At 41.2% G+C, this 26,022-nt stretch overlaps 1 protein-coding gene across 1 annotated transcript in view; it reads left to right on the top strand.

Annotated features, from left to right (window-relative positions):
* The first annotated feature begins 2,980 nt into the window (after positions 1-2,980).
* The window catches only part of LOC100136226 (pituitary homeobox 2), a 50,653-nt gene continuing 27,611 nt past the window's right edge, over positions 2,981-26,022 (top strand). Inside the window, exon 1 of the mRNA XM_021584103.2 lies at positions 2,981-3,317. The gene's annotated coding sequence lies outside the window, so the exon portion shown is untranslated. The remainder of the gene's footprint in view (positions 3,318-26,022) is intronic.

Consider the following 26,022-nt stretch of genomic DNA (forward strand, 5'->3'; position numbering starts at 1 on the left):
TAGCTTAGGTTTGTGGTCAATTCACAGCTCATAAAGGGAGGGAAAGAGTATTTAGTGAGTCAGAGTCTGTGGAAGGGCAAAAGGCAGTAGAGAACAGGGTAGTATTCAGGAAGGATACTACTGAGATAATGGGCCAAAGAGATAGGAACCAAATCATCCACGAACATTGATCTCTTCATACCCATAATTACAAGGAACTCGATTGAGCCTGAATGTGTGAGAAAACATTGCCAACAGAAATGATGGATTTCAGCATAAGGAGTCCTTGAAGCCAAAGTGAAAGCGTTCAATTAAAACTTCCAACCCCCAACCTCAGAACGATTAATTTATTAAAGCTGAGAACTGGCCAACAGAGACTCTTTAAAAAAGACAACAGCGTGTTATCCGATCGTGTGAAAGCGAAAGTCATTTTAAACAGTGAGTCTGTTAAGGCCTCAGTATGCCGGTATGTGTGTGGCATTCCCAGACCTTTTTCTACTCCATGCTCTCTGTTTTATAAGAGCTTACTCTCTGCCATGGCGTTTACTTTAAAACGTTATAATTACACGGCCCCCGTTTTTCCAAGGCTGATTGTTTACTTTTACCAGCTTAACATGCACAGGGCCCGCTCGACACACAGTCACACAGCCTCCCTTCTCCACGTTGTATTAGCGGTGGTGTTTGTGTGCTCGGGTTACAGCGAGATTAGCCCGCTGGCATTCCCTTTGGTGCCGCGCTGTAGCGCTCTTTCACCCAAAGGGCTCGGCCACTCTTTTCCCTAGCAGGAAATCCCGCCTCCCCTTTGAAATGATCCTGTATTTTCTTTAGTAAACCCTCCTGCTAGAAACAGGAGCAGGGAACTCATCCAAAATATTATTTTATTGAATTCACAAACAGAAATTACTTTTGAATCATAAATTCCATGTTTCTTAACAACACTGTACTGACATTCACATTATCTGCCTTGTTATATTGTATGAAGATAACCCCTGAGTTATATTCCCCATATTGTGAGTGAAATAAAAATTATTTTCTTATGGCATCCCCTCAAATGGATCATTGGATATGCTTGGCTGGGGAATGTTTGGATTCATCTGATTTGAAGGATGAAAGGCTGTTAAATCCTTGCGTCAATCTAACATAATAAAAAATCCCCATCAAAATCCGTTGGTTTAAGATTGCATGGGCTGTGTCTCAATCCACTGCATCCGCCTATGTCGGCCTTCCGCATCTGCAGTGGAAGGTGGCCGAGCTACAGCAGTGTTTGTCAGAGCATGAGACATCCCGGAAATTGGTCTTCTCACGAACACATCTGCAGGGTCTGAACGGTTAGAGCACTAAACGTAAAGATTAGCTTCTCACAAATACAATGGTATTCTCCGTTTTTATCTATGACCCCCACAAGCCCCACGGGACTCGTCTGAAGTCGGTACCGCCGATGTGCCAACTTCTGTCTGTAGCGCCCAAACCGTTTTGTCTACAAACTAATATGACCCCCTATGCAAAGGGGATATTCTCACAAACAAGATGGTAATCTCAGTTTTGGTCTACAACCCCCAATAGTTCACAGGACTTGTCTGAAGATAACTCAGTACCGCAAAAAAAAAATATGTAAGTATGGAGGTTGTTTTGTGCCAACAACAAATTAAATATATGTCCAAAAACCAATATATTTCCTGAGCTTTCTTGTATATATTCCCCAATTGCATTGTCAAATGAAATTAAACATATTTGCAATTGCACCAACATCACACTCGAGCATCCAGCACCATTAAACATGTGCAAGCTACAAGGTCATTAGAATTGTTACTAGCTGTTTCAATTGTAACTAAATCTAAACTAATAATGAGTCACCAAAAACGTATAATTACAAGAAAAGGTAACTGTGTTGGTACAGGCATAACAGAGACTTATTGTAAAGTGTTACCATTAGGTCATACACTTTACATTCCATGGGCAGTGTCACAGGGTCACTGTATTGTATTGCCTACTTACGAGCTAATATTGTTTTACAATGTCCATTAAATTGGTTATTATGATGTAACTGGTAACTGCCAATAATTAAACGGTAATTATAGGCTTTCTACTGGTAGTTGCTCAAGTAGCCTCTTCTGGCCTATATGTAATGTTGAGTCTGACCATACGTTGTTGTTGATGAAGACCAGGTTAATATCAATTAAACATGTATTTATTTTACTAAGGAATGTTATTTGTATGAGGTCAGTTATGTTATAGCCTATCCACTTTAGGAGACGTGTTTATATTTTTAAGCTAAGCTGTCTATATTATGATATCATGCTATATAGCAACCCAATATGTAGGGATGCAGGTAGCCTAGTGGTTAAGAGTGTTTGGCCAGTAACCGTAAGGTTGCTGTTTTGAATCCCTCAATTGCTGATTTGAATCCCTTAACCGACTAGGTGAAAAATCTGTCAAAGTATCTTCGAGCAGTTCACTTAACCTTAATTGCTCTGATAAGTCGACCCTGGATGGGAGTATCAACTAAATTACATTTATTTTATACATTTTAGCGAGAAGGTGTGTGTGTGTTATTACAAAGGTCAACCATTTAAGGTAAAAAATACGTACAAATCTACATAAACAATGTTAGGAGAAATATGCGACTTGAATTGAACCTACACTTACACACTTCCAACCAAATGTGCATACCTTTTTTCACACTTGTGCATCAAGTTCTGTTTCCTGCATGGGTCTTGATTTATATTGTCTGCTGAGTACAATTTGACACAAAATCAGGACAAGCTGTAAATTGCACAATGACTCTCAACATTGCAACATCGCACACAATAACTAAAGATTGAGAAAGTATGTATAAAAAAAATTGTAAGCAAAAGCAGACTTGTGAATTCACTGAAATAAAAGATGATCATGTCACCCGCTCCCTCCTAGAGGCTTAATCATTTTGAGAAAATTACAGGCAAGGGCTGTCTTCAAGAGAGGGTTCTCTTCCAGTCACTGACTAGCCCCCACAGAAGAGCAGAACACGTGCATTCTGAAAGGGAAGACAGGAAAAAAAGCAAAAGAGGGGAAAAGTTGTTCAAAACAGTCTGGCAAGGAGTTAGGCAGGAGGAAGGCGATTCTTCAAATCAAATCAGATGCTGATTGGATAGCTATCATAAGTGTAACTTGTGATAGGACACGGGCCTTGTCAGAGATTCTCTCTGGTGAGTATGAAGACCGTTAGGATGAGTAGGAAGATGTAGACAGCAGCGGCAATTAAAATAAAGAAAGTTCAAGTCGTGACCCAGTCCCTGTACAGAAGATCTTCTCTCAACTCCAGCTCTTCTAACCAGAACAACTCATTCAACTCCTCCAAGGTAAAAAAGGATTTCCTATTTCTCTGCATGCAGCAGTTCACTTTGCCATTATCTGTACCCTGGTGTATTTCTTTTTACCGTAGACCAGTGGAGAGTTTTGTACAGCCTAGGCAGAGATTAAGGCAAATTCTGATAAGGACTCAGAGTTGACTCTCAGCATTAAGGGGGATTAATGTTTAGCTCTGTGTGGCAGGGCCCTTCTCAGCAACGGTGTTGACGCAGTGTTGCAGACCCTGCATTAATCCAAAATTAGTATAAAAGATCAGATGTGGCCACCGAGGCGAGCCTTCTCAGAGCTTAAGCCAGTAATCAAAACTCACTTTGGGACAATGAGGCACTGGGAAGGTCAATGAGAGCCCTGTTTTGAAGGAGAGAGAGGGGGTATTGAGGAGGAAGAATTGCGCTGGGCTGGGGTGGTGGTGGTGGTGGTGGTAGTGGGGGGATGGGGTTATGACAAAGGCCTCTTGAAATAATGGAGGGGTATGTGCCATCCATAGCGGTTTGAATCCTCCTCTGGAGGTGTTGATGAAGGTTCTGGTTACCACAGTGCTGAACAGTGGTTGGAGGTGTTGATGAAGGTTCTGGTTACCACAGTGCTGAACAGTGGTTGGAGGTGTCCATTAAACACTGCTGTTTAATGTCACCAAGAGAGTCCTGAAGAGGGCATAACAACACCTTTTCCCCCACAGGAGACTGAAAAGATTTGGCATGGGTCCCCAGATCCTCAAAAAGTTCTACAGCTGCACCATCGAGAGCATCCTGACCGGTTGCATCAATGCCTGGTATGGCAACTGCTCGGCATCTGACCGTAAGGCGCTACAGAGGGTAGTGCTTACTGCCCAGTACATCACTGGGGCCAAGCTTCCTGCCATCCAGGACCTATATACTAGGTGGTGTCAGAGGAAAGCCCAAAAAATTGTCATAGACTCCAGTCAACCAAGTCATAAACTGTTCTTTCTGGTACCGCATGGCTAGCGGTACCGGAGCGCCAAGTCTAGGACCAAAATGTACCTTAACAGCTTCTACCCTCAAGCCATAAGACTGCTGAACAATTAATCAAATGGCCACCAGGACTATTTACATTGACACTGGAGATTTACCTACACTGCAGGACCGTCTTTAAATGCTAGCATTTACAGAAAAATAAAGTAAACTCTATTTAATTGGGACATGAAATGGAGGAAATTTAGACACTTACAGTTGAAGTCGGAAGTTTACATACACTTAGGTTGGAGTCATTCAAACTCATTTTTCAACCACTCCACAAATGTCTTGTTAACAAACTATAGTTTTGGCACGTCGGTTAGGACATCTACTAAGTGCATGACACAAGTAATTTTTCCAACAATTGTTTACAGACAGATTATTTCATTTCAATTATGTGGATATATTGAAGCAACATCTCTTGGAGTGGCCATCACAAAGCCCTGACCTCAATCCTATAGAAAATGTGTTGGCAGGACTGAAAAAGCGAGTGAGAGCAAGGAGGCCTACAAACCTGACTCAGTTACACCAGCTCTGTCAGGATGAACGGGACAAAATTCACCCAACTTATTGTGGGATGCTTGTGGAAGGTTTCCCATAAAGTTTGACTCAAGTTAAACAATTTAAAGGCAATGCTACCAAATACGAATTGAGTGTATGTAAACGTCTGACCCACTGGGAATGTGATGAAAGAAATACAAGCTAAAATAAATCATTCTCTCTACTATAATTCTGACATTTCTAAGACAGGGAATTGTTACTAGGATTAAATGTCAGGAATTGTGAAAAACTTAGTTTAAATGTATTTGGCTGTGTATGTAAACTTCTGACTTCAACTGTAAACCACAAGCTGTATGTGATGAACACTTGCACATTTCTTCAAGAGCAACTGTCCCAAAAAAACAACTTCTCATTTGGAAAACAGCCTATGTGGCATTGATATGAGTCAGAAACATTTATTCTACTGTCAAAATTGACTACAAAGTGTAAATAGGATAATTTTGGTCATAAAGTAATTCTTGTCCAAAACAGAGTTTTGTGAGACTTCACAATGTAAATTAAGGTTGGTTTTATTTCAATCCTGGTGACATCCCACAGCTACAAGCACACAAGTAATCATCAATTCGGAGTGCAGCTGCACACGACCCAATCATAAAGCTGATGGTAAATGTGGGTTGACTTTGGATATCCCAACTGGGCTAGTTAGGGAGCTTCAGTAAATTACACAATGCAGCAATTTGTAAAAATTCCAATAGCTCCAAATTTCATTGATTAGAAAACCTGAAACAAATTATAACTAGACATTTTTTAAAGAATTTAATTAGAAAACTGAAAGGTGTGCAACATGAAAATATTGTCTCATTTACGTTGTGTAATTTATTGGCGGTCCTTAACTAGCCCCAGAGAGAGGGTATCCAAAGTAAAACCAAATTTCCGTGATTGCACACCAGCCGTCTGAAGCTAATTGGCAAAATAATTTGTCTAAATCTTCCCATCTGCGAGCACACACAAGAGACGCCCACATCAAACCACACCCGAAACCAATTCACATTTGAATTTAGTCATGGCCCCTAACATTTTTTATTAACCAAATCGAAAACAAGGCCAAATCAGCTGTGATGTTAACCATTACAACTACTGTTAATAAATGCCTACTTTTATACGGGCACAATAAATACACTTACAAATAGTTTCCGAACTACATATATGAACAAGTTCCAAAATTATACATTTATAGAGATTTTATAGTGTGGGAGCAAATTACAGTGGCCTTGAAAAAGCTCCTCAATCAGCTCCTTTTGGCTCGTGCCAAGCGGTAGCAGCCTTTTAACTGAGCACTACATTTCCAGAGAGCTTCTCCATGTCCACAGCGTTCAAAAAGTATCCGAACAACACACCAAATACAAATGACAGAGGACGACATGCACAAAAAACAACAACACAGCCAGCCAACCATTTATGGCATTTGTACCACACCATGGCAAAACCCAATCTCTTCAAGTGCCAGCAGGGTACCAGCCTAACCTGAGGGACTCCCACCACCCTAGTGCCCCCCACCCAACCACCCACTGCTCCAGCTAAGATTAGACAAATTAAACACTATTATTCACATCAGTCCCACAGCTGGCCCTTTAATTGGTTTTATGTTAACTATCATAATGGTTTGCTTTGAAAGCCACTGTCGTCTCCTTAATTTAAAATTTGAGAAGTACTTTTGGCCCAGTACAGTATGTGTGGATGTTCGTCAAACTTTCCATCTTTCCATGCGTTTGGATGTGGTATTAGTTGGAGGCCTGTAGACTTAGGAAGGTCGGTGATGGATAACCTAGTTTTAAACCCATCATCACCCAGAAGTAGGTACAATGTGTCTGCAGTGCTATGCCCCCCACCCAGGCTGAGTTTGGTCTAGACACGGGCACAGGAATTTACAGTTTGTCAACGTCCTGTTCTCTGCCACATATCTGAAATACATAATGATATGAAAAGCTTGGAGTGTCACTGTGGAATAATTAAAGACAATTATCAAAATAAACATCCAAAATCTCTTTGGGGCAGCATTCTTAGCCAGCGATATAATAGTTAATACATTTATCCATCAGATCATTCAATAGTGATCAAAACTTGAAATGTTTGTTTCTGAATCGTTAGACTATTTTAAACAATGAAAATATTTTCACTATATGTGGATGATGGTCCATAGCTAGAATGACATCTTGATTAGGTCATGGGAGACTTAACCTTCCAAATCCTTATATCATAACTGACGGTGTCACTTTATGATGACAATTAAATTGTGCCAACTATAAAAGCATATTCCACTTGCATCTGCTCAGAACATCATTTTATTTGATGAGTTGCAAGTGTCAGCGTCTAGCAGTAAGGAGCGCGTAACTTTCCTTGAAGGAAAAAAAACAACATTCACAGCAGGTTGGGATTCTGTGTCTATAAAATAGTGACAGAGCTACTCACGCCTCGGTGAAACGTGATCTCTAACTCTGCAAGCTCCATATTTTAGATCTGAAGCATTAAAAACCCTTTAGTTTGAGTTTCAGATTTACAGTGGGATTACGTGTCCTGTACAAGTGTCCTTAGCTAATAGCTAACGATTATTTTTTCCCCTTCCACTTGACTCAGCATTCCACGTTAACACTCCGCTTTATTTTTGAAACACTTGGAAATTTGGAGGAGCTCTCTATAACGTTGGGGATTTAAATTGACAAAGATATGTTTTAATGATTATAAACACGTGGAATGACGATGATTCTATGCCTGGTTAGTTATCATTGGAACATGAAAGACAAAAGACTGCAGTGTAAAGTCACGTCATAGAGTGTGTCTCTGCGTGTTTTGAGGAGCTGTGGGGTATTGGTTTTCATCCCACAACACAGCACTGATGTATGCGTGACTCATCTTAGTAAGTGGAGTCAGCACATTAAAAAAAGCGTCGCTGGAACCGCACTCTCTTTCACATTCATGTGTTTCACATTTCTACTCTTTCTCTCTGAGAGTATTGAAATTGCCATTTCTTACTGCAAGTCATCTCAGGGCTAATTCAATTTAGACCATAGGCTGTCCCTAATTCCTTCTCTATTTTTTTTTTCATTTCAACTTCGTCTTCTGCATAAAGTGTGAGAAAATGTGGTACATATTCAAATGTTTTCTCTTGGCAACAGTCAAGCATTTTGACACAGCAGTTGTTAAAGGATGTGTAAAGAAGACAAAATATGTTACATTTGTCTATATCGCCCCTAACTGCATTCGGTGGTATCATGCTCCATCCAGAAGACTTTTACTTTTCAGCATCAAAGTAAGCCTTGGCAGGTTTAGCGGTGCACATCTTTCTTTGGTTAGACTGGACAGCTCACTGAATGATGTGATGCGTCAGTGGGCCTTACCACTCGGTCCCTTTAGGCCTACACAATGCGCCCATGCCTTTTTCTCAGCTTTTCCCTGTAATTTGGTGGTGGGGGGTTTGGGGTGGGGGTAGATTTCCAGTTGTAATACAGACGGATCAAGGGCCATAATTGCAGTCCTCTGTAAAAATTGCCATAATAATAAATGAGTGAGGGCGTTAATTAATGATGAGGAATCCATTACTCGCTCATATGACCAGGCCAGACTCATATGACTGGGGTCCCTCTACAGCTGAGGGTAAATAATTGCTTATTGATAATGCCTTTTCTGATAGGTATTTCTGTTGTAGTTTGGTTTTATTGCAAAAATCTATGTTTAGGATAATGTCCTAGTGTCAGTAATTTCATCTTCACAGGTGTGCACTCTGTTTATAGTGAAACACCTTAAAACTAAATCACAAAATACAAGTATTTTATATAGAACATTTACATGTATACAAGGGAGAGTGGGCTAAGTTGAGCCAAGGGCTGCGGTCCAAGACACACCCTATCCACTCAGTCCTCAAATTAACTGAACACTTCTGATGACGTATCAAGACGTCTGATGAGTATATACCTGCAGGGCAAGGGAGGAAGGAATGATTTTTAAATGGACCACCCTTGGCCGGAAATTAGTCACTTGTTCATCCCACGATGATTGTGTTTTCAGCTTGTGGGTGCTTTATATGCGCTGCAGTCAATTATGAGTGTATGTCTACTTACAGTTGAAGTCAGAAGATTACATACACTTAGGTTGGAGTCATTAAAACTTGTTTTTCAACCACTCCACAAATTTCTTGTTAACAAACTATAGTTTTGGCAAGTTGGTTAGGACATCTACTTTGTGCATGACGCAAATCAATCCCAGAACAACAGCAAAGGACCTTGTGCAGATGCTTGAGGAAGCAGGTACAAAAGTATCTTTATCCACAGTAAAACGAGTCCTATATTGACATAACCTGAATGGCCGCTCAGCAAGGAAGAAGCCACTGCTCCAAAACTACCATAAAAGAGCCAGACTACAGTTTAAAACTGCACATGGGGACAAAGATCTGACTTTTTGGAGGAATATCCTCTGGTCTGATGAAACAAAAATAGAACTGTTTGGCCATAATGACCATTGCTATGTTTGGAGGGAAATGGGGGATGCTTGCAAGCTGAAGAACACCATCCCATTGTGGGGGTGCTTTGCTGCAGGAGAGACTGGTGCACTTCACAAAATAGATGGCATCATGAGGGAGGAATTGTGTGGATATATTGAAGCAACATCTCAAGGCATCAGTCAAGTTAAATCTTGGTCGCAAATGGGTCTTCCAAATGGACAATGACCCCAAGCACACTTCCAAAGTTGTGGCAAAATGGCTTAAGGACAACAAAGTAAAGGTATTGGAGTGGCCAACACAAAGCACTGATGTCAATCCCATAGAGAATTTGTGGGCAGAACTGAAAAAGCTTGTGCGAGCAAGGAGGCCTACAACCTGACTCAGTTACACCAGCTCTGTCAAGAGGAATGTGCCAAAATTCACCCAACTTATTGTGGGAAGCTTGTGGAAGCCTCCCAAAACGTTTGACCCAAGTTAATCAATTTAAAGGCAATGCTACCAAATACGAATTGAGTGTATGTAAAGGTCTGACCCACTGGGAATGTGATGAAAGAAATACAAGCTGAATTAAATCATTCTCTCTACTATTATTCTGACATTTCACATACTTAAAATAAAGTGTCGATCCTAACTGACCTTAGACAGGGAATTTTTACTAGGATTAAATGTCAGGAATTGTGAAAAAACGGAGTTTAAATGTATTTGGCTATGGTGTATGTAAACTTCCGACTTCAACTGTATATGAAATATATAATTATTAATATTTGTTAGGTCCAAAAAACTATTTTCACACAGTCAAATGAATGAATTGTGATATAGGCTACATAATGCTTGTAAATAAACATGTTAGCATACACTCTTATCCAGAGCAACTTAAAGTAGTGAGTGGATACAAACATTTTTTTTTTCATACTGGTCCACCATGGGAATTGATCCCACAATCTTGACATTGCAAGTGCCATGCTTTACCAACTCAGCCACACCGGACCAACCAATAAGATTGCTTTATACATCAGTTGGGGTCTCTATAAGCTACAATATTAGGTCCTATACTTAATATGAAAGTGCCTTGGTGTAAGTTGAGCCAATGGCCACCATATCCCATACAAATTATGACATTTTGTCAGTTTTATGCATAATATGCATACTATTTCTCACAAAAAGATGGTCATGCCATTAGTACACATTCCAGCAGTACCTGGTAAAAGATTAAACACACACACAGGATATTTAAGGAAATATATATACAAATATATATACATGTGTGAATAACTAGCTAACTAAAATTTACTAATGATTAATAAATGGTTAGCAAACTGTTTGTAAATAAATTATTTATTACAGACCCCTAAATAAAGCGTTTTACCTATACCACACCCCCATTCCATGAATTAAGCTTTGACCTACCAGCACCATCACCCATTGTTCAGAACACCATCACCCACTTACCCCGAGGCAGCTCAACTTACCCTGTCCCTATGCTCAATTTACCCCATAGCCAGAGTAAGTTGTGCCAAGAGACAACTTTTTTTTGTGACAAGCTATGTTTTCAAAACGGTTATGTTTACATGAATTATGAATATTTCCAGGGATACACAACATCCTGAAATATATGTTGATATCTTTGTCAGAAGGAATACTATATATCCCTTGACATAGTGACGCTGAAGGTAAAAAAAACATATCAAGATGCCCCACTCTCCCCTACTTTATATGCTCAAATTTGTTCATGGTGCTGTAGGCCTACTTTTTAAAACAGTTTAAATTATAATGTCCAAGACTCATTCAGTAGGTGACCACTCAACAAAAAATCTGTGCTCAAATTGAAGAATAAGAAGTAGCACTCTACTTTGGAAGGCCTGTCTGCCTGTCGTCCTCCAGAATAGCAGGAGTTTTGTGTCCGTGCTTCTATATTTAAGTGTTGAGGTCATGAATGATCCTCTGTGGGATTACAGTGGCACCCATCATGCTAGTCAACAGTATCAAACAACTTGTATTCTCTGTTGCGGTGAGAGACACTCGCCCACACTGACTGACTGCACGCTGCACTCGCCACCACTGACAGCTAGCGAAAGGTAACCCACCTCCGCTTGTTTCCGATAACTAATCTGATCTAATCTGGTTATTTTGGAGGTTTCAGAGGTACTGTAAAGTAACATGGGACTGAAATGCTACCAATTTTAAGACAAAGGCCGGGGTTAGCAAACAGGGTCAATGTTACAACAGATGGCGGTTCCAATACCTTATCACTAACTCTGCCATCCGGTGTCATATTTGTAATGAGTGAAAATAGTGGCATTAGTGGGACAGGGTTTAGTACCATCAACAAAAAAGGTGCAAGGAAAACTTCAATTGATCAAGTGATGTCAATTGAACTAACGCTTTCCAACATGCGACTGACATGTAAATGTGTATGCCAAGTCTGCTAGTCCCGTGACATAACGACCACTGATAATACCATGTACCGAGCTGTGAAGAATAACAATAAGGTGGCTAGTAGCATTGTAGCAAGGTTAAGCACGGAGCTTTGACTGCCCCAGCAGTTTGAAGGGCTAGGGGGGAGTTGCTCTTTAACAGGCCGACACTAAATGTCCCTGCGCTGCATTTGTATCCATTAACACGTCAACCGTGTATGCTCTCAATTTGGGAAGTGTAATGGGAGGCAGATGAGTGTCTGCCATGGCTCCCCTTGCAGTGAAGAGACCCCGGTAGGAGGAGAGATTTGTCCAAGTAAAATCACCCCAACAGGGGGGAAGCTCTTAGGTCAGAAACCCCAAAGTTGAGGCAAGCGGAGCCTGATGGGTTTGTGATGAAAACAGTGTGATATATCATCGCCCCAGTGCCCCTGTACATTAGGGAACCAGACACGCTGGGAGCTCCCTGCTAGCTTTCACTTGATCACGGTTAAGCTGAGCCACGTGGGGTGCGCATGGCATCATTTGTTATATAGAGGGAAGAATGTTGTGAAATGATCTGCCTTTCAAAATGGTGGGTTTTACATGTACGTACATATACTGCAACTGATCACAACGTCAAGGAGAGACATTTCTAAAGTCTAAGAGCTTTCTGTACAGTGTACTTGTTGCTAATGCTACATCTGAGATAACAACTCTATGCTGACAGAAATTGTCTTTCATAGATCATTACCACATTACTGTCCTCCAATATTACTGTGTGTGTATACATTGGCCATGAGTACAGTCTATTGTGAGTTTGGTAAATATTGTGTGGTTGATGAAATGTTCACAAATTGTATCTTATAGCTTCCCAATCTGACCTCCCACTGGCCCTAGAAGTAGTCAATGAAGCTAGCTAGTTCCCAGTACTCAGGAAGTCTGGGACTTATTACCATGGGAGCTACTGAGTCTCCCCGAGAAGAATGCCATCGGTTTAAAACAAATGTTATTGTTTTTCACAGGAAACCTATGTGATTACTGTTTTCTCTCTTACACACACACACACACTCACGCTGAGCACTGCGCTGTATTTGTGCATGTGGTTCTCATTCAGTCCCCTGGTGAGGGGGAACCAGCACTTTAGAGTTTTCATCTTTATTAAGTCACACCTAGGACAGGTTCAACAAAACACGACACTGTTTGCATAAAGTATTGGACAATCTCGAGAAGGCCATCTGTCTGTTCACTTCAAACAATGGATTGGGTTTCCTTAACATGGCAGTGGTTCAAAAGGGGGAAAAGGCAGGAGCAATACGTTGAGTGGTCCTTGGGTGCCATCAACGTCTGTGTAATCGCGAATTGACAGCAAAAGTGAGGACTCGTGTGGTGAAAATATGGAGTTATTTTTGTCTCTTTATGATTCAGAGCTGCGCTCTGTATTGTAAAGGTGGGCTGTTGAGAATGCACTTCTCTGTGTGTGTGTGTGTGTGTGTGTGTGTGTGTGTGTGTGTGTGTGTGTGTGTGTGTGTGTGTGTGTGTGTGTGTGTGTGTGTCTGTGTGTGTGTGTGTGTGTGTGTGTGTGTGTGTGTGTGTGTGTGTGTGTGTGTGTGTCTGTGTCTGTGTATGTGTGCTTGTGTTTGCGTGTGCCAGTGAGTGCGTGTGTGTCAGTGTGTTTGATTGTACAAATGATTTCCAAAAATGTATGAGGCCTACTGAATGAATACAACCACATCTCTTTATCTCTCTCTTTCCCTCTCTTTCCCTCTCTCATCCCCTCCCTGGGGATTAATGAAACACATACACAGAGAAAAAGGAGGAAAAAAGGGTAAAAAACAAGACTAAAGGCATCTTGTAGGAAAGCTGCGAAACCGAGGTCCCAGTCACCCTGCATGCCAAAGCTTAGAAGTCAGACTGTTTGTTTTGCCTCATGTGTCGACACTCTGTTCTCCTGGTGAGGCTGCTTTCCTCAGCAGCTTTCTACCATACACTGTGTGTGTGTGTGTGTGTGTGTGTGTGTGTGTGTGTGTGTGTGTGTGTGTGTGTGTGCGTGCGTGCGTGCGTGCGTGCGTGCGTGCATTTTTCTACCACCCGTCTCCCACCGAGCAACCTCGATCTCAAGACACCACAACCAATCAACCTCTTCCATCCAACAATATGCAAATGTTGTGAAAGAGCCAATGAGAGAATTGATCTGGTTTGAACGTGCCCATAATATTTTAATTCCAAAAACATGTTTTTCAGAGGCCTCCCTCCCAGTAATGCTTCTCATGTGAAGCTGTGGCTTTCTCAAGAGGGAATTTGAACGTGCTTGGTGGCAAATATTTTCTTATGTTTTCCTCAGGCTGGCACATGATTTCAAAGGGAAGCATGTCACATAATGGGACCTCATATCTCCTTCCAATTGAAAACACATTGAGGCTCTTGGCTTGAAAATGTCAAACCAACCAACAGGCATACTTTGTGCCAGATTGGAAAAATATTGAGATTAGTATGAGAAGAAGTGATGATAATGCGTACTAAACAATTAGGCAGAGGTGGAAGCCTTAATCGGTTGGAAGGATTTACTATATAGGGATTTAAGTGTGTGTGGTGTGTGTGTGTGTGGGTATGTGCATGTGTGTTTTCGCTTGGCCACCTGTATCGTGTTTAGAGAACGCCATAAAGCACATGACTGTGCCCTATTCTGTGTCCTATTCTGTAACTTGTCTTTCCACTTCCACTGTGTTAAGCCAAAGCACATGGTTAACAAGTCCTCCTGTTTTAATTGCTCCCACCACAAGGCTCAGACACACTACTTGAGCGATGACAACCAATGTCATTGGCAGAACCCCCAACCTTAAAGCTAGGATGCGCCTGTACTGGTGAAAAAGCTTCTTTTTTTTTCCCCTAAATGACGCCCTTGTCTCATTTTTAATATTCAGCTCAATATCCAAAGTGCGCCACTCTGCCACATTCTGATTGAATTTTGAAAATGAATACATCTTCTGACATTTCATTCATGTTTCACCACATTGCCACAATCAGGTGTAATATGTCCTCCACCGCCCTTTGAAGCGGAAGCTGTCGATTTTAACAGCTTTTAAATTAAATTAGGATTCTCATGAAGTCACATTTTCACTAGATGACATTTACCGGAGTCCTAAAAAGGCTAGTTGACAAGGTTTTCATTAAATACCAGGCAAGTCGTTTGCTGCTTGAAAAGGGGGAGAAGTACTACTAAAAGCATTGGAGTTTATTTCTGAAATTAAAATCATTGGAGTCTCTTTTATTGCTTTCCCTGCCTGGCCTTTACCCAGCGAACAAGACGTTGCAACCCACATGTCGGCAGCCATCACCTCAATCTAAATGCCCAAATCATCGCAATACGTTAAACTCAATGCGTTTGGCACTTGAAAAATGTTACCTAAAATGTGTGTGTCAATTAGCTAAAGGACACGTACTGTACAGCTTCGTGAGAACTTAAAATCAAACACGATATACAATGATATTTAGTCAGCGATTCCATTATTAAGTGATCCGGTAAGGATACTTTGAGATCAAATATTCCATTAGTATGTACTAAACCTTGCTTTTATTGCCTTAATGTCATCATTTCAGGTGTTTTTTTGATTACAATTGTAAAGTGTAGAATTTGTATGGGAAGTGTTCACTGAGTGTACAAAACATTAGGAACCCCTTCCTAATATTGAGTTGCACCCACCTTTGCCCTCAGAACAGCCTCAATTCATCGGGGCATGGAGTCTAGAAGGTGTCGAAAGTGTTCCACGGGGATGCTGGCCCATGTTGACTCCAATGCTTCCTACAGATGTGTCAAATTGGCTGGATGTCCTTTGGGTGGTGGACCATTCTTGATACACACAGGAAACTGTTGAGCGTGAAAAACCCAGCGGCGCTGCAGTTCATGATGCTCATGGCACCTACTACTATACCCCGTTCAAAAGGCACATAAATGTTTTGTTTTGCAAATTCACACTCTGAATCGCACACATACCTAATCCATGTCTCAATGGTCTTAAAGCTTAAAAATCCTTCTTTAACCGGTATCCTCCCCTTCATCTACACTGATCGAGGTGTATTTAACAATTGACATCAATAAGGGACCATACCATTCACCTGTCATCACCTGATCAGTCACTCAGCGTATGTATGTGTATGTCTGTACATTGTATAAATCAGAGATTAGATCTGACCGATTAAAATGCCAGTGGAAGGTGGACATGCAGTAGGACAGCAGGACCATGGTGTCATCTCAGACAGCCCTGGTAGTACAGTTCTGTAAGGAATGGTCCTGGTGAGCCTAGGGAAGACAGAGCTGGAAGCAGAGATGGAGCCTTATCTGGGCTTTAATTTCTCTCCCGAGGTGAGCTGTGAGAAGATCAGTGACACTAAACCCGGGAATTACCCTAGATATTGCCCCCCTGTGCTCTGCAAATGAAATCCGGCTGCCGGGTAGGAAGAACATCATGGTTAACACTCCGAAAATCAGTTTTTGTACTAGACCACAGCTGGCGTGATAGGGAGGGAGACGAAGGGAGGGAGGGAAAAAGAGAGAAGAGAAGGAGGGGAGGTGGGGACCGAAAAGGGAAGCGAGAATGGGAGAGAGTGAGAGCCTGTTGACGGACAGATGGGTCGGCCTCTTGCAGGTCCACACTCTGGAGGAGTTCTTGCAGGAATTGCTTGGGCTTTGAGTGTACCCTTCCTCTTGCAGAGTGAGTTTGTATTGAAAAAAGGCAGTGGTGAAACCAGAACCACGACCCACCTGTCTAGGCGAGAGGCCGTGGCGTGTGTGTGTGTGCCTGTTACGAAACTCTCTATTCCTAACATGTTTGTATGCGTGTGTATATGTGTGCACAAGTGTGTATGTTGGCGCATGTGTGTGTGTGTGTGTGTGTGTGTCTGTGTGTGTGTGTGTGTGTGTTGGGGGCACTGTGCTCTTAACCTTCAGAATCCTGAACCCCACCAGCTGTCTGTCCCCTGTGCTGCCCTGTTCGTGTCTCACCAGCCCTCTCCTACATGCTACACACAGACACACACACACACAGTTTCACTTACAGACAATACACATACACACACTATCTCTACACACATACACATGCACAAACACCCTGGGGACCTTTATTAATAGGTCCTGATCAAGAGTGAAACGAGCTGTACACTCTTTAGAAGCCCATCACTCCTCTTCTCCAGAAATAGAGGATGCACACCCAGTTAGCCACCAGAGAGGATTTAAAGCTTCTAAAAAAAAGACGGATGTTTAGCCATTGCCAAATCTTCTTCTACTCTGTTCCATGATGGAAAAGGTGTAAATCTCCAGTCAAGTCCAGAATAGCAGGTAGTTAGTAAGGAGAGCTAAAGATTGACGGGACGGTAAACAGATTCCGCTTGAGATGGAGCTTAACTTTGATCTAATTATATGTTGGCCCCTTGAGCAGCGAGAATAATTATCACTTCCGTATGGTAATTTAGTTAACATATAGGGTTGTGTATGATGAACCTGTAACATTTGTCCGGAGTTCAATGGGACAGAAAAAGAGGTGCTGTGGAAACGTTTTGAAATGTAATGGGAAATCTATGGCGACACATTTTGAGAAAGGATTCCTCAATTATGAGCCTCAAATGGAATGAATATAAAATATACATACTAAAATCAACTTGTTCTCAAAACCGCTTGTGCACATTATTTTAAGTAAAAAATATTTATCTTCATGCTTTGGTTTTTGTGCATTCAATATACCAGAATCAAATTCTATGATGAAAAGGTAGGACCCATTTGAAATATAAACACCTAGCTACAAAATAATGTTGTCTTTATTATGTCATTTGTATGGCCATAATATTATAATGATGTTGTCTTGTAATTAAACCAGTAAAGTCAAGTAGTAATCAACCTAAGGGTGTTTTGGAGATGCTTAGTTCCCTGGTCAGTTGGACTTTCCCCAACTTGGGAGTGGAAATTCACAAGTGATATTTTCCAAGTGGTTTGGATGGGGCTTTACCTGGCTTTGGCTGTTCACTTAAGCGTTCAGTACCTTCTGCCTTTTGGCTGCCTGCACATGTCTTGAGGCCATGGCGTAAAGTATCAACCCTTTAGCTGACAAATACTGCAGCTACCACTTACTAGGCTTCTACATTTTACTCTACCCTTGCTTGAGCAGTCCTATGGTTTGCATTAATAAGGGAACTTGAGTACGATTCAACACAGTTGTCGGAACTTGAGCAAACCTCAGTTAAATGACTAAGTACCGTCTACAGCAATCGTTTTTAAGGGAGAGATTCCATTCATTCCAAGAATACTCGCCAATATCGTTTTACTGCATGTTAGTAATGATGACATGATCATTTTTGGGCTTTCATCAACTTCTCTGTCGGTGATGTCTGGTTTCTATCACTTTCACTGTCATGAATCATTACTTTGACCTGACTTCTACTTGCTGAACCCTATTTTAAATCAAGTCTAATTTAGGCACTGTAGACTTTGAAGACTGGCTCAGGGCTTAGTGTAGAAAATAACTTCTTTTGGCAGAGCCATTTCCAGGCCGTCCTCGTACGGAATATGATTCCTGGGTGCATAACTGCAGGCACCAGATTACGATGCCCAGGTGTCATTATTATTTCCATTGCAAGTTTCCTACCGTCCACTAGGGGCAATGCTAGTGCCTATTAATATCTAGTAGGCTCATGGCTTGCTAGGGCATTGTGAATGGGGTAAGAGGAAAGGCTTAAACAACAAGCTACAGCTATGAGGACCGCAGGTTCAATCCCAGTGTTATGCACTCCTTTAAATGTTTTATTTTTACTGCTTACCCTATCCTAAACCTTAACCCTTAACCACCCAGAATGAATGTCAAAAGTTGAGTTTCTGTTGAACTTTTGCACCGTTCGACTGACAGCTAACATAAACCAACTAGGCAGTAATCAAAATTGCCACACAGTGCCTAATCTACATACAGTTCACTACATACGTCCCCAAAGTACAGGATGAATGCATCCCCACAGTGCCGAATGAATACGTCCCGACAGTGCATATCTCTGTTGCTGCAGTTATGCACGGGGACTGCCTTTTCTTTGGTGATCGAGTTGGCCTTTTCACATATTTATCCAGTTATTGATTATTATTAGACTACTGGGTTTGTACAGTATAGGTCGAACAGTGGTTGATGAGACAGGAACGGAGAACCAACCAGCCTGCTCTGTTCTAAACAAAGTGGACTGAAGCTGCTGTTGGACTGAACCACACTGGACACATTATCTATATCTATTACAAAGAGTGATGAAGGACTGAGGAACTTATGCTCAGTCTACGTACAGCATGCCCATGATAATTACAATATCACTAGTCTAATTTCACTTCTTCTTTACAGATCACTTTAAACAACCAACATATCACATCTCACACTTCACTCGAAGCAATAGCTTTTCTCGGGTTCCCTAGTAATGGTCTAACCACATCACGTAACTATGACCAGAACCATAAACTTAACAGTCCAGGTATACAGTTCCCCCTAGTCCGCCTCTGTCCACCTCCTTTTTTACAGCTGGCATTTCTGACGTCTCATGTTGCATTTCCCAAATGCTACAGGCGGAGAGGGCAGACATCGTAAAAAAAAAAATTGAAAGCACTTGCCCACCTGTCGTTCCGGTGTAGCGCTAGGACAGCCATTTGGAACCCACCTGCGATTCTTTGGTCTGGGAAGGTGTGGGAGGAGTGGGTAATATGGAAACCCCATCAAGCACATTATGGGCACTATGGATGGAGTACCCCACCACCCCCCTTCCCTCTTCCCTCTTCCATCTTCCCTGCCTAAACAGGTGGGGTTCTCTACTGTAGCCTGCATAGATATTGGGTTTCCCCCTTTGATACCGTGTTGCAGAGTTAGTTAATTTCCTCCACCACCACGTAACCCTTTTGACTGACAAACAAAATGGGAAATGTCAGTATCTCTTTGCAAACGTGTGTCAATTTTACAAGCGGCCATCAACATGTCTGACAACACGTGTAATTTTACCCTTGTTGGGAAACCATAGTCAAAATAAGAGATGAATTGGCCATGGGACCATGTCAAAAACAATACATTGTAATCACAGTTTAAGTGGAAGTGCCTGTGTACCATAAACAACAGACATGTGTGTACGTCACATTTCTAAAAAAAAATAAGCTTTTGACAAACTTAGACATTGATCGAGAGACAGAGCGAGAGAGAAAGAGAGGGAGAGAGAACGCTTCAACATGCTGCCTTGTATCCGCATCACGTTAAGGGATTCTCCGTCACTCAAAGGTGAAACAACAGCCGAGGAAATGTGGAAATACTGACAAATTGTACTGTGTAGCCACGTTAGTAGATCTCAAGAGCTTAAACAACCATGTGCAAGTTGTTCTCGACCACTTCCAAAGTCAAGAAACTGAACACCGCGTACATGTGATCCCACTCCTCTGCTAGTCTAAGTTGTTCTCTGGTCTGTTTTCTTGACATTGATCGGTTATTGTTGCCCTCAAGAGACACCCGAGATCCTGACCGCTGACCCCTGCGATTCCCGTTGTGTGGTGAGTCATCTCCACGTCTGGTCGTTGACACAGTGGCGCGAGGCGAACTTGGACTGCACTTGACTCCCTGCGTCCTCCCCTCTATGTTCTAGCCTGGCCGTCCTATATCCAGCGACGTGTCTGACATAGTTCCCAACTAATAGAACAATGCCGGGGATTACGACAGGGAGCTAAATTTAAAGTCAAAAAGCATCCCTATGAAAGTACTACGGTCAGGTCAACCAACCAAAACGATCAGGAATGCGCATGATGTGATCCATCTCACCACATGCATGTTGCTTGTTTTCTTTACAAAGGTAATGCCCCATCTGCAAAGAAGCTATGCCTGAAAGAAATGTATGATGTGTATGTTGGAAAAGGGCTGAAATCAGAGGCATTCATCAATTTGTAGCAGAGATAATTCTGGAAAATATTAAAACAAAGGCCTCCTTTATTTACTGTGAAACATATATGGATTGACCTACTAAAAAAGACATCACTTTATTTCTCTCGGGGATCTGGTATGTTTCAATGGCCCTGGGACCAGTATAGATAAGGAAATTAAACCTTGCCCGATCAACAAGCAAATAGGAGCCACTTGTGCAACATTGTATATCAATGGCACATTTTTTATTTTTTTGTGGAGCTATAGCGACAATTCAAAAGGTCCCCGTGAGGTAAATGTGTCACTATTGGCATTTTTTTCAGGAGGGAGGGAGGAGGGAGGCTGGCATCTGTTGTGACGAATTACACTTTTGTCTCGTGTGCACTGTTGGATATTGTGTCATAGGATCTACTGCATATAGAGAAAAGCTGTGTAGTGCACTCCGTCCTGATAGTTTGGTCCAATGCTCTTGGTGATTTAACGAGTGAAAAGACTTCCTGGAAGGGCAGAGGTATTTTTGGCTGTGGCGATATTTCTAGAGCCTGGGCACACTTCATTTCAGTGAGATTTACTTCGCAGTAGCATCTATAAATTCATCCAGTGTTGAAAGGATGCAAACATACCATGAGAGCATTGAATAGCGAAAGTAGGAAGTTCCTAAAGTTTAACGATCCAAACTAATCGAGTAGTATATTATTATTTTTGTCTTTGATGCACCTCTTTTTCATTGAGTTTTGATCTTCGCTATCTCTGTGCATCACTGTGGAAGTTGTTACTTATTTCCAACTATTAATTGTGTAAATACAATGTGGTAAAGTTCAACCCTGTCCATGAGCAGCCTTTCTCTTTTAATTACCAAGGTCAGTGAATCACTACACTCCCTGAGCAAACCTCCTCTAGCCCCAGCACTAATTTACTATTGCAGAGGAGGAAAACACCAAGGCACAAGGCAATATGAGAACGGAAAGGGGGAAAATCCTGCCCCAAATGAGAAATGTGTTTTTGTGTTTGCTTGCCAAACAAAGCACAGGAATTAATGATATGTTGTTTGTTTCTCAATCATATTGATCTTCTTTTTTTTGTTGCATTTTTTCCTCTCGGAAACCAGATCCTCCCACGCATAGCTTTGCTTTGGAAATATAATTTTCAGCAAGTTTAAAGATGCCATTCTAGCACCAACTAAATTATGCCGGAGAATATTACCTCAAAGACCATATTGATTCCACTTATAAAAATGAAGCATTATGTGGGTGTTGAGTGGAGCAGTCGGAGTGGGTTTGAAAAATAGTATCAGTTTCAGTGGCTCAAAGAGAAACATCTGGGTGTTGGGCCGCTCTCCAAAGAACACAAACCCAGCTGAGAACAAAGGACTCTAGAAAGAGTGCAGACACCCTTCAAAACAAATGGCACCATCTTTGTTACAGTAGCTTCCAGTCTAGACTCCATTTGCACTTCCAGTTTTTTTATTTGATATCTTTTTTTTTTACTAAGTTGTATTCAGCCACAGATGGTGCTTTTAATGAATAATGAAATTGAAATCTTCATAAGGAATTTCAGCAAGTGCCCCACCCATGTGTTTTGAGTTTTCGTTTGTGGACGCGTTGGTTGGGTTACGTTGGAGTATTTCTCCAAGTTTTTCCTGACTTAGCTCCAGTGAACTGTAGACTTTGTTGTGTCTAAAGTCCGTGTTGCCAAATCTTTACTATATTTATTAATTTTGTCTCGATGCTCCTCCAGCCAGGTCCATATTGCCAACAGTCATATCCCTCAGTCTCATCATGTCATCTCTGTCTCTCTCTCTGGCCGCAGATGTAAATGGAGAGTTAGCCATGAGTAAAATAATGACAGGAAAATTAGGAGATAAAGAAACAGGTTTGTCTATTATTCATTCACAGGTGAATGAACAGACAAGTCTATTTTAACATGTTAAATCATGGTACTTCCAAAAGCACAGTTTCCTTATAAGACAATAAATGCTGAATGAATACATGTCATAACTTTGCATGTGTTGTTACCACATTGTTACCCTTGTGTACATTATTTCACTTGGTAGTTATCCACCCACCCCTGGTGAGAGATAACCTTCTGTATTTGGTTTCTACCTCTCTGGGCTGCTCTCTCACTGGGCTAGGAGGCAGCTGAAGAGGCAACCCGCTCCATTGGTTACCAACATTTGCCCACGGCCCATCTTTCTCGTCACCAAGAGGTTTAAATCAAAGAATCATCTCCCTAATGCACATAAAACCAAAGCAGGTCAAAAGGTTCTGAAATTATTTGACACAATTTTCCATCCATTGTCAACGAGGTAGTGACTTTATGGCTAGAGGGTGCCATGTTGGGAAAACATCCCTCTGTTCCTAGAAAGCCCAACAGCATGCTGGGATATTGGTAGGGTTACAATGCGATCATCACCTCGGAAGACAAACGCAGCCTAAATCCCGACGACAAAGCGTCCAACTCGAATGAATCAGAGCGGCAAGAAATTCCACCTACTTCATTCCCCGTTTATACCATAACACAGAGTTCTCTACCAGCGATAGAGGAGGATATGGGGCCCCAAAAAAGAGTGTAAGACCAGGGAAGGGAAAACATTGGGGAAAAGAGCTGAAAAACGGTACATTTCTTGCTTCTGTAATTCTGCCGAGTGACCACAAAAATTTGGCTGTGAACCGCGTCAGTCTGTTATCATTATTTTCCTTTTTCTCTCTCTTAGTCCTTCTTTTCTTCTGCAATCGTTTACCACAGCATCTGCATTTTCCCTAACAAATGACATCTGAAGGCAATCCTTTCCCCCTTCATTTTATAGCAAGAAAAGTAAAAGTACCCCCTCAAATGAAGTTGTTTGACTTTTTCCCCATTACATTGATACAGTCTTCATATGTGTAATTTAATCTGTCAGAGAGTAAAGGGCGGAGAGTGGGAGAGTAAAGTAAGAGACAGACAGAGCTGAGGGGAAATTCCTTGTGTCGAAAGCTCTGTCAGTAAATCGGATGTTTCTTGTATGTGGTTTCAGTGACCACACCAAAGACGACTAATTAATTGGACTATTTGGTGCACCAGTTAAGAGTAAATGCAAATGTTGCCCTTTTCCTTGCACATCTAGACTCTTCTGGGTTGATTTACATTCCAGCAAAACTGGGCTAGTGATTCTCTCAATTAAAATTCTTAAAATAACAATCATCTTTTATAGTTTGCGGGTCGTGGCACTGCAGTAAATTGACTGGGCCTACTTGTGCAGTAGGCCTACCTATGACACCCATTTAACTGTGAAATGTGTTTCTGTTTTTATCTTCATCTTTTTCATTTTAGCTGTATAAACTAGGGCCATGAACTATGTGGTTGATCATTTATTTCCTGGGACATTAGTGCTTAAAGTATATAGGTAACAAACATGCTGTTATTGTCTTGAATTGTGTACCTGTGTGGCTGCACATGTGCCCATACAGTATTTTCTTTCTGTCTGCATGATTTATCACATGCAGTATAGCTGTGTTCAGTTTTTCGGTTATAATCAAACAGTGGTGACACCATTTTCTTTGCCGGAACGTGAATGTTCCCCGGCAAGACACAAAGGCTAATTTCACGCGACGAGAGTGCTGGTTTGCAACGCACAGTTTCAAGGCAAGAATTACAGACATCTCAAGTTTAAACATGGCTACAACTCTACAACACTTTTGAAAATGCTTAGCATCGTTTGTGAGTGAATGCTTCTAATTGACAGGTTTTTCTTCAGTTTCAAACAGTTGCTCTTTTTGTTGGTAGCCGCCATCTGTGTGAAATACTTAATTAAAGTACAACTTAAGTTTTTTTTTTTAAGTAAAGTAAGTTGTTTTTTGGGGTATCTGTACTTTACTTTACTATTTATATTGACTATTACTATACAATTTTTACTTTTACTTCACTACATTCCTAAAGAAAATGATGTACTTTTTGATCCATATATTTTCCCTGACACCCAAAAGTACTTGTTACATTTTGAATGCTTGACAGGACAGGAAAATGGTCCAATTCACGCACTTATCAGGAGAACATCCCTGGTCAACCGTACTGCCTCTGATCTGGCGGATTCACTAAACACAAATGTTTAATTTGTAAATTATGCCTACGTTTTGGAGTGTGCCCATGAATATCTTTTTTTTTTAATTAAAAACTAGAAAATCGTGACATGTCGTCTGGTTTGCCTAATATAAGGAATTTGAACCGATTTATACTTTTGCATTAACTTTTGAAATTGCAATTACTTTTGATACTTCAGTATATTTAAAATCAAACACTTTACTTAAGTATTATTGAACTGGGTTACTTTCACTTGAGTAATTTTCTATTAAGGTATCTTTAATTTGACTTAAGTATGGCAGTCGGGGGCTTTTTCCACCACTGCTTACAGGCTGCAAAAGTTACAGGATATTTTTGGTCCAATTTGATATGTTACATGTCAGTGTTATACCAGTTTATTTTGGCAGCTTTCGACTGCGGGAAGGGAATGTACAAAGCACAGCTAAGTTGGAGTTTTCTTCTGCATTGAACCTTTTTTCTTACAAAAGCATGAATTGGAACTTGGAAATATATTTTAATATGCAAGTCAAAGGGCCAAAGTACTTAAGACATTTTAAGACAAATTAACATATTAATTTGGCTGTACTCTTCAGTGTCAAAGTGGGTTCAGGCTGAAAGAATAGTCATTCCTGAAGAGGTTGTAATGGTGCATTTGGCTAAAGCATAGAGTATGCATGAGTTATGCTGTACTTTTCCATAACAGTATGCTAACTGTGTACACTCTTAGAAAAAAGTGTTCCGAAAGCGTTCTTTGGCTGTCCCCATAGGAGAACCCTTTTCTGTTCCAAGTAGAACTATTTTGGGTTCCATGCAGAACCCTATGTGTTAAGGGTTCTACATGGAACTCAAAAGGGTTCTACCTGGAACCAAAAGGGTTCTACCTGGAACCAAAAGGGTTCTACCTGGAACCAAAATGGTTCTTCAAAAATATTATCCTATGGGGACACCAAAGAACCCTTTTAGGTTCTAGATAGCACCTTTTTTTCTAAGAGTGTAGACGTTTTAAATCCTAGTGGCATGATGCACTTTCTAACTAGCTACTACAGAGGAACAATAAATGGAGATACATTTGAGCGAAGCAAAATTAAGATAGCTTGGAAACATAAGTTCAGAGGGCGCAGAAAATCATATCTGCAGTAGGTATATCTCCCATAGTTCCTGTTTCGTACCACTGAAATGTCCTATCATCACTGTTTCAAACTTCCATAACACTAGGCTACTGAAAGCGGTATTATATATGATTCCTCATTCACTGGTCAAGTTCTCAGACTGTCACATGGGCCAAGAGAAGGGTGGAATTTAGTGGTCACTGGAGTAAAGAGCTACCATATCACTGATAGCAATGTTAGAGGAGTGAAGTAAAGTTG

This window comes from Oncorhynchus mykiss, chromosome 31, assembly GCF_013265735.2.
Source record: "Oncorhynchus mykiss isolate Arlee chromosome 31, USDA_OmykA_1.1, whole genome shotgun sequence".
Classification (NCBI taxonomy): domain Eukaryota; kingdom Metazoa; phylum Chordata; class Actinopteri; order Salmoniformes; family Salmonidae; genus Oncorhynchus; species Oncorhynchus mykiss.